Source organism: Chionomys nivalis, chromosome 12, assembly GCF_950005125.1.
Source record: "Chionomys nivalis chromosome 12, mChiNiv1.1, whole genome shotgun sequence".
In the NCBI taxonomy this organism is placed as follows: Eukaryota; Metazoa; Chordata; class Mammalia; order Rodentia; family Cricetidae; genus Chionomys; species Chionomys nivalis.
The window spans coordinates 58,497,829-58,505,785 of record NC_080097.1 but is presented as its reverse complement, the minus strand read 5'-3'; positions in this window follow the sequence as shown (position 1 = coordinate 58,505,785).

Here is a 7,957-nt window from a genome sequence, read left to right as displayed (position 1 = left end):
AGAAAAGCTGTGTTCCCTCTTTTGCGGCTGGCCCCCGCAGTACAGAACAATCTCTGGGGAGCCAGACTAGGGATGCTATGGTTTCCTGTATCACAGTTGTTCTCTCCAGGGCCGGCAATGCACTGGGGTGCCAGGCCCAGGAAGCTATGCCTCCTATTCCTTAGCTGGCCTCCCAAGAGCAGGCCATTTTGGAGTCAGACTGGTGTACAGCACCCCAATTTCTACTGCTGGACTCCACAGGACAATCTCTGCCCTGGGCCTGTGAGGCCATGTAAGATGTGTCCCCAACTTCAAAGGATGGTATCCAGGGGACAGGCCATGCTCTGGGGAGCCAAGTTGTGAAAGCTGCTCCCCATTCCAAAGCTGGCCTCTCATGGCCCGCATGCCCTGGATTCCAGTCCATGGGACCTAGAACCCCTTTTCCACAGTTGTTCTCCAGACTGCCAGACAGATCCTTGAGAACCAGGCAGGGGAACCTGTGCCCCATTTACCATGACTGGCTTCCACAGGGCCAACATATCCTGTGGACCCAGTACATATGAATCTGCAACCTCTAACTCATGATTGGCCTCTGTGAGCAACACAGGAACTGGGGAGCCATAGCAGGGAACCTGTGCCCTGCTCCACCATGGCTTTTCTCTGCAAAGTCAGACAGGACCTGGGGAGTCAGTCCAGGGAAACTGTGACCCCCTTTAACAATGCTTGGATCTGCAGAGCTTTACAGACCCTGGTGACACAGGCCTTGGAATCTGAGCCCCCTTTTCCACTGGTGGTTCCATCTGGGCCAGTCAAGCCAAAGGAAATCAGGCCAGGGATGCTGTGCCCCTACCTTCCATGGCTGGCATCCTCAGGGCCAGAAAGACCCTGTGGAGCCAGGCAAGGGAACCTACTTCCCCTTTCTCAGCTGGTCACCAGCTGGCCAGAGAGTCCCTGGGGAAATATGCTGGGGAGGCTCTTCCTCCCTTGTCCACAGATGGTTTCTCCAGGACAGTACAGGCCCTTGGCTGTCAGGCCAGGGAAGCTCTGCCTCCTCTTCCATGGCTGATCTGTGCCCTCTTCTTTCATGACTGACCTCCTCTGGGCCTGACAGTCTGGGGAACCTGTGCCCACTCTTCCACATCTGTCCCAGGGATGACCAGGACATTGGGAGTCAAGACAGGGAATTCGCCTCATCTCTTCCATGGCTGGCCTCTCCAGGACTGGCCAATACCTGTGGTGTCTTGTGTGAAAGCTCTGCCCCATTTTCCATGCCTGGTCTGTGACTCCTCCACAGGGCCTGACAGCCTGGGGGAGTCACACCCTGTATTCACAACTGGCTTTCCAGGACAGAACATGGATTGTGGTGCCAGGCAGGGCAAGCTGTGCTCCTTCCTACATGACAGAAATCCCAGTGGCCGGCCATAGAATGGGAAGCCAGGTCATGGAAGCTGTGCCCCTCTTCCATGGATTACCTGTGCCCCTCTTCCATGACTGGCCTCCCCAGGTCCTACCTTGCCCTGCAGTGTTCAGGCTTGGGAAGCCTCATCCTTCCTTCTGCAGCTGTCCAGTGCAGGGCCAGACAAGACATGGGATTCCAGTCCCCGTATAGTATGAACACCTCCTTCAGAACTGGTTTCCGTATGGCCAGATTCAGCAGGGCCAGTCAAGGGGTCTGCACCCACATCTTTATGATTGACCTCAACAGGACTAAACAGGCCCTGCAGAGACAGTAGGGGGACGCTGCACCCCTATCTTCCATGGTTGGTCACAACAGGTACTGTAGAGCTAGGCCTGGCTTGCTGTGCCCCTATCTTCCACGTATGATAAACTCAGTGCTGAACCACCCCTTAAGAGAAATGCTGGAGAAGCTGTGCCACCAATCATCCACAGCTGGTCTCCACAGTAAAGGACAGGCCCTGGGGTGGCATTCCTGGGTGTCTCTGCCCTTGACAATAATCTGTGCCACCTTTTCCCAGTGACTGACAGGCCAAGTAAGTTGTTCCCCTTCTTCAAGTCCTGGCTTACCCTGGACTGGAGAGTATTTGGAGAGCCAGGCTAGGGATGTGGCACACTGCTTTTCCATGACAGACTTCTCTTGCCTGACCATCTCATGGGGAATCAGGCTGGTGGAGCTGCCCCAACCTCTCCCACGACTGTACTTCTCAGGGCCAGCCATTCTCTGGGATATAGAGTTGGAAAATTGTGCACTCTCTTTCACAGATGACTTTGCCAGGTCTGGTCATGCCCAGAAGATCCAGGCTGCAGAAGATGCGCCCACTATTCCACGATTGGCCTCTCGACTGATGGCAATGTGCTAGTGAGCCAGGCTGGGGATGCTCTCTTCCCCCTTCCAAGGTTGGACTCGGCAGACATGGACAGGTTGTTGGGAGTCTGGCTAGGAATACTGTTCTACCTCTTACAAAGTTGGCCAAGATCAATAAAATAAACCATGTGCTTTCAATGATGTAGGGAAAGGTAACACTTATCCACTGCTGATGGGAGTGCTACCTTCTCTAGCCACTATGAAAATCAGTGTGGTGGGTTTTCAGGAAGCTAGAAATTAATCTCCCTCAAGATCTAGCTAAACCATTTTTAGATATATACCAAAATACAGAAATATTTGCTGATTCATGTTCATTGCTGCTCTATTCATAATAGCTGAAAACAGGAAGCAACCTAGATGTCAACAAACTGATGAATGTATAATGGAAATGTGATGCATTTAGACAATGAAATATTATTCAGCTCTTAAAAATCATAGAATTCTCAGGTAAATGGATAAAGCTAGAAAACATCATCTCAGCTGAGGTAAAATAGATCCTAAAAGACATTGTATGATTTCTTTCATATGTAGATGTTAGCTTTTAAGCTTTCAATATATGTGTTATTTTACAAATAACTACAGAGTTTGGATACCAAGTAAAGGACTGGGGGAAGGAGAGAGTCCCTGAAAGAATAAAAGATAGAATATGTTGGTGTGGAGAGACAGGGATACTAGGAGAATTAAAATGGGAGCAGATGGGAGAAAAAGGTAAAGGAGGGGCTATGGGGAGGACAACTAACACTAAAGGACGTTTGAGAAACCAACGTGGAAACCTACTACTGTAGAAGATTCCTAAATCACTTACATGTTTGAAAGGAACCTAAATGGAGTTACAAAGTACAGTGGATACAACTGGACATCTTATGCCACCAAGTAAAACCTCCAATGCCTGGGAATAGGTGATACCTTGTTGAGCTGTTGGCCAAAGAGGCCCCATGGAAACCCTCAAACATCACAGGTTATTTCCAATGCTACTGATCACTTTCCATAAATCGATAATAAGGCTCTATTGTCGAAGGTAACATTTACTTCTCTCGTCAAATACGGAAGAGCTGAGCTAGTGCCTAATTAGAAGCTTCACCTTTATTGATCAGCTATTTTAGTTCTAGAAGGTACTCTGCTTGATACCATAAGAGAAAGGTAATCGCCAATATTACCGAGCTACAAACCTGTGACTTACAGAAGTGACCTGCCTGTATGACACACTAGCTTAATAGTGGCACGAATTTTATGGGAGCAACCAATAACTTTGTGATTTCCTGAGATGGAACTCATACCTACACTGCAAAGTGGCCAAGAGCCTCACACTGATATGTCACGGTCTTAGAGGACGCCTACTATTATTCTGATAGAGGAACATACCAAAAAAATGTCTCTTAATGGCAGCTGTCTATACCCACAGATCAGTCTTGCCCAATCCACATCAGAGAAGCTTCTTCTTCTAGTAGATGGGAAACCCCCAAGTGCACAATGTGTAGAAAGTGACAGACATTGGAGCATTGAGTCCTAAATGGGATGTTTTGATTGAACCCCTTCCCACAAGGCTCAGGGAAGTGTGAGGAGAGGAGGCAGAAAACCTGTAAGAGCCCGAGATGATGGATGAATCCAAGGAAACAGTGACTTCCAGGCAGAGAAGGACTGATGTACATGTGAACTCATGTAGACTGTGGCAGCAAACACAAGATTTTCACAGGTTCAATCCTGTAGTCCCAGCACAGAGAGGGGGAAGTGTTCATATAATTCTTTGAAAATTTTGTATATTCATATAATGTATTTTGGACATATTCACCCACACTATCCCTCTCAACTTCTTTTTAAAAAAATATAGTTAATACATATATATATATACATATACGTGCATGTGTGTATATATATACACACACATATATGTACACATATGCACACACTATATATATATATATATATATATATATATATATATATATTTCACTGTGCTCAATTTCTGATGCCAGTATATGAACAGGAGTTGGGCATTCACTGAGACATGGCTGATCAAGGGGGTTCCAATTCTCAAAGTGACTCTCTTTCCCCAGGAGAGATCAACTGTCAACAGCTCCTCAGAAGCCCCGCCCCCAGTAGGGGCGTTCACTGGGGGGGGGGGTAGCTGTCTACTCAAGGTCTACAAGCAGAGCCTGCGCGGGTGGGCGGAGGCTGTTGCAGGGGGAGTCAAGGAGGCCCCTGTTAAGCTTCTGGGCTCCTTCACCACCTGGGAGCCTCGACCTCTCCCCAGCCGTCACCAAGGAACTGCCGCCTATTGTAGGTCACCGCCTAGGCGCGGAGCTGTTCGGACTTGGCCGCAAGCGAGCCCTGGGAGCCGACCCACCAGTCAGGGCTCAACTTAGTTGAGGGAAGTCTGGGCTTCTGAGGAGCGGTCGCGAGCAATGGCCTCTCTGCTTTGGTTGCCCGCGGCTATGCGCGACATACAGGACCCGGGTCAGGCGAGAGCAACCCAAGTGGTGGACCTTCTCCCTAGCCTCCATGGATCCGCGTTCTCCTGCTACCAGCTTCAGTGGCTCCTGCTTGGACTTTCCTCTGATGGACAGGTGCTCCGTGGGGACATCGCAGGAAAGAGCTCCCTGGTACAGCGGATCAGTCAGGTAAGCACTGCGTGCCCTGGCACTCTTAGGGCATTTTCCCACGCTTTCTCTGGGGGAGGGGGCATGACCTATGCTCAGAAAACTGCATTCAGATCCTCAGCTGGGGCCCTAGAGTAGAGGCTAACAATTTCAGACCCAGGACATTGCTGCTTTTGGTAAATTGGACTCTCAGGATGCATGAAACAATTGATGTAGAAAACCCTGTTTTCTTCTAGTTGAGAAACTGTGTACCCCCATTCCCACCCCATCTTGCCTCTGAAAATCTCGTTTACATTAAGTTTCTAGACTCTACTGTGAATTCAGGAATTCTCAATGAAAATTGGATTGAGCAACATTTTATTATTCGGTCTTTGCTTTTCCACTCCACAAAGAAGCTACTTTGGGATATCATTGCCAAAGTGATGTGCCTTTTTGGGTTACTACCGTCACCCCCTTATCATCCCCTCTTATTTTCCAAAGTCATTTACTCATTTCTTTAAATCTTTGGATTGCCCCGGTCTGGAGAAGTGCTCCAGTTTTTTTAAAGATCATTGTCTGGAAAGACGTTCCCATGAGTTCAGGTAACTGTGAGATAATTCGGTGTCATTTTGTACACCTGTATTTCTTGGGGCTTTCCTAACTGCATTGAGCACGTTCCTTCTTAAGTCTGGGGTGGATCCATTCCCCTGCATTTCCGTGGCTGGATTTATGCTCTGGTTATGATTCTGTTTAAATTCCCAAGTGGAACTAGCTTAAGTGTCCTGTCATTTGTATTGAAGCATGATGGCCATGCCATTTCATGTTAATTTCAGTTGCATCTCTTTGTCTTATAAAGTTAAAGTTTTCTCTCAAAAATAGTGCAAATGATATTTTGCTTTATTTTCTATGTGAATAACGTAGAGAAGAGTGACTTGGGTTTTCTGGTTTGTTTGGCTTTTATTGACTTGAAATTCAGCTCTGTTTACCTGATGAAACCAAGGAAAAATATTCTTAAGTCCCAGGAATCCAGGACTCACAATCTTTGTGCTTAGTTTTCCTTTCCTGGGTGGGTGTGGTGCAGGAAAGGAGGTTGGCAGAAGTTGGAACTTATTAGGGAGTCACATAATACAAACATAATTGCCTACAAAATCGGGTGACCAGGACTCCAGTTGCTTTCCTTCCCTGGACTGTGATAACATGTGACAACACATAACTTTGTGTCAGGGTTCCTTAGAATTTAACTTGCTTCACTAAATGGAGACAGTATGCAGTATAAATGGTCTTTCCTAGTCTTTTTCCTCTTAAGGACTCTGATGGGCTGTATTTTGCTATGTACTGACTTTAATAGAAAAGTATCTACACATGGTTGGCACTGAGCTTTCGTTTGATTTCGGTGAAGTGATTAATTATCAGCTACTGATAGTGTACACGGGAGAGACTTAGTAATTCTTGGGCCTTGAATGGGATGGTATTTACCTCACACATCTGTGGTGAAACTTAGATTAGGAAAATTTGCTAAGGCTTCTCTCTGTTTTGAGATAGGATCTCACTATGTAACCCAGGCTGGTCTTGAACTCACAGAGATCTACCTGCCTTCTGCGTGCTGGAACTAAAGGCCTAGCTTCCCTCTTTCTCTTTGTTTTAGTGTTTGTCTTGTAGTGTAGGCCGGCTCTGAACTCAGGGCTTCCTTGCCTCAGTTTCTTTAGGGTTCTCCTGCCTGAGATGGACACTGGTTAGAATCTTGCAGGTAGGCCACAGTCACATGGCGATACACATTAATGAAGACGGGTTAAACTAATATGTAAGAGTTAGCCAAAAAGAAGTTAGCACTAATGGGCCAGGCAGTGTTTGAATGAATACAGCTTCTGTGTGATTATTTCGGGTGTAAGCTAGTCGAGCAGCTGGGACAAACAAAGGGACCCCTCCTTGTTAGTTATTACTGACAAGGACGAACATCCTTATGGAAGTGATTGTCATTGTGCTGTGTGTTCTGCCTAGCTTACGACACTGTGGGAGAGAGAAGGAAGCTGTTAGTAGGAAGACATTTATTTCATGCACACGTCCTCAAGTATATAGATTCTAGTCCATATCTATGTTGATCAGTTCATTGTATATAGATCAGACATAATCTTTATCAGTCTTTGCTGGGAGGTTGGAATGGTTGATCAGTACTGAAACACTGTGATTGAATTCTGCATTGGGAAATGGGGTGCTTTGTTTTACCTCTTCAGAGCTGCGTCTTGGGACATTTGTATGATATGGATGGTAAGTGAAACAAAGAAGAAGGTGTCAGGGATTTACTCTTTACACCATGATGTAGGCTTCTTGTAGGAATTTTTATTTGCTGATCATAAGCCTGCTCTTGATCTTAGAATCAGTTCCTGCCACCACAAATAATGAATTATTTATAAAAGGTATGGGATTTTTTAGGTTGGTCTGCTCTTGATCTTAGAATCAGTTCCTGCCACCACAAATAATGAATTATTTATCAAAGGTATGGAATTTTTTAGGTTGGTACACTACAATCAACTGCCCTTTTTAACTTGAGGTGTCAACATAGGGGGAAAGCCTTTCCTAGAAGTTAAGCATCAAGGTTTGTAGAACCCCAAGTTGGTACTCTCTTGTGATCTCTACTAAAGGACATTGCCATTTTTACTGTTTGATCTTGAGCAAGCCACTTTATCTTTCTTAGACTTTGTATCTTTGCTTATTAGTCCCACTTCCACCCCCATTCTCCACTATTCACCCTGTCAGCTAAATGCTACTGTTGTGAGAAACAGGCCAGAAAGCCCCATACTGTGTGCTGGTGCAGTTTCATTGATCAGCTCCTGGTATGGACAAAATGGAAATGCTAGCCCTCAAGGGAATATGTGTCACTCGCTTCACTGTTATTTTCCCCCGTGGAAAGCAGCTAAGCCAGTATAAGACATCTGTCCTTCCTCTTGCTTGGGAAAGCTGTCCTTTTTTTCATATTCTGTTTGGGTCTTCTCATATTATCTCTTTGAATATTTATCAGGGAGTTTTTTTTAAACTAACTTTTGGTTCAGAATGCTTGATAGATACAAATCACAGTGGATGC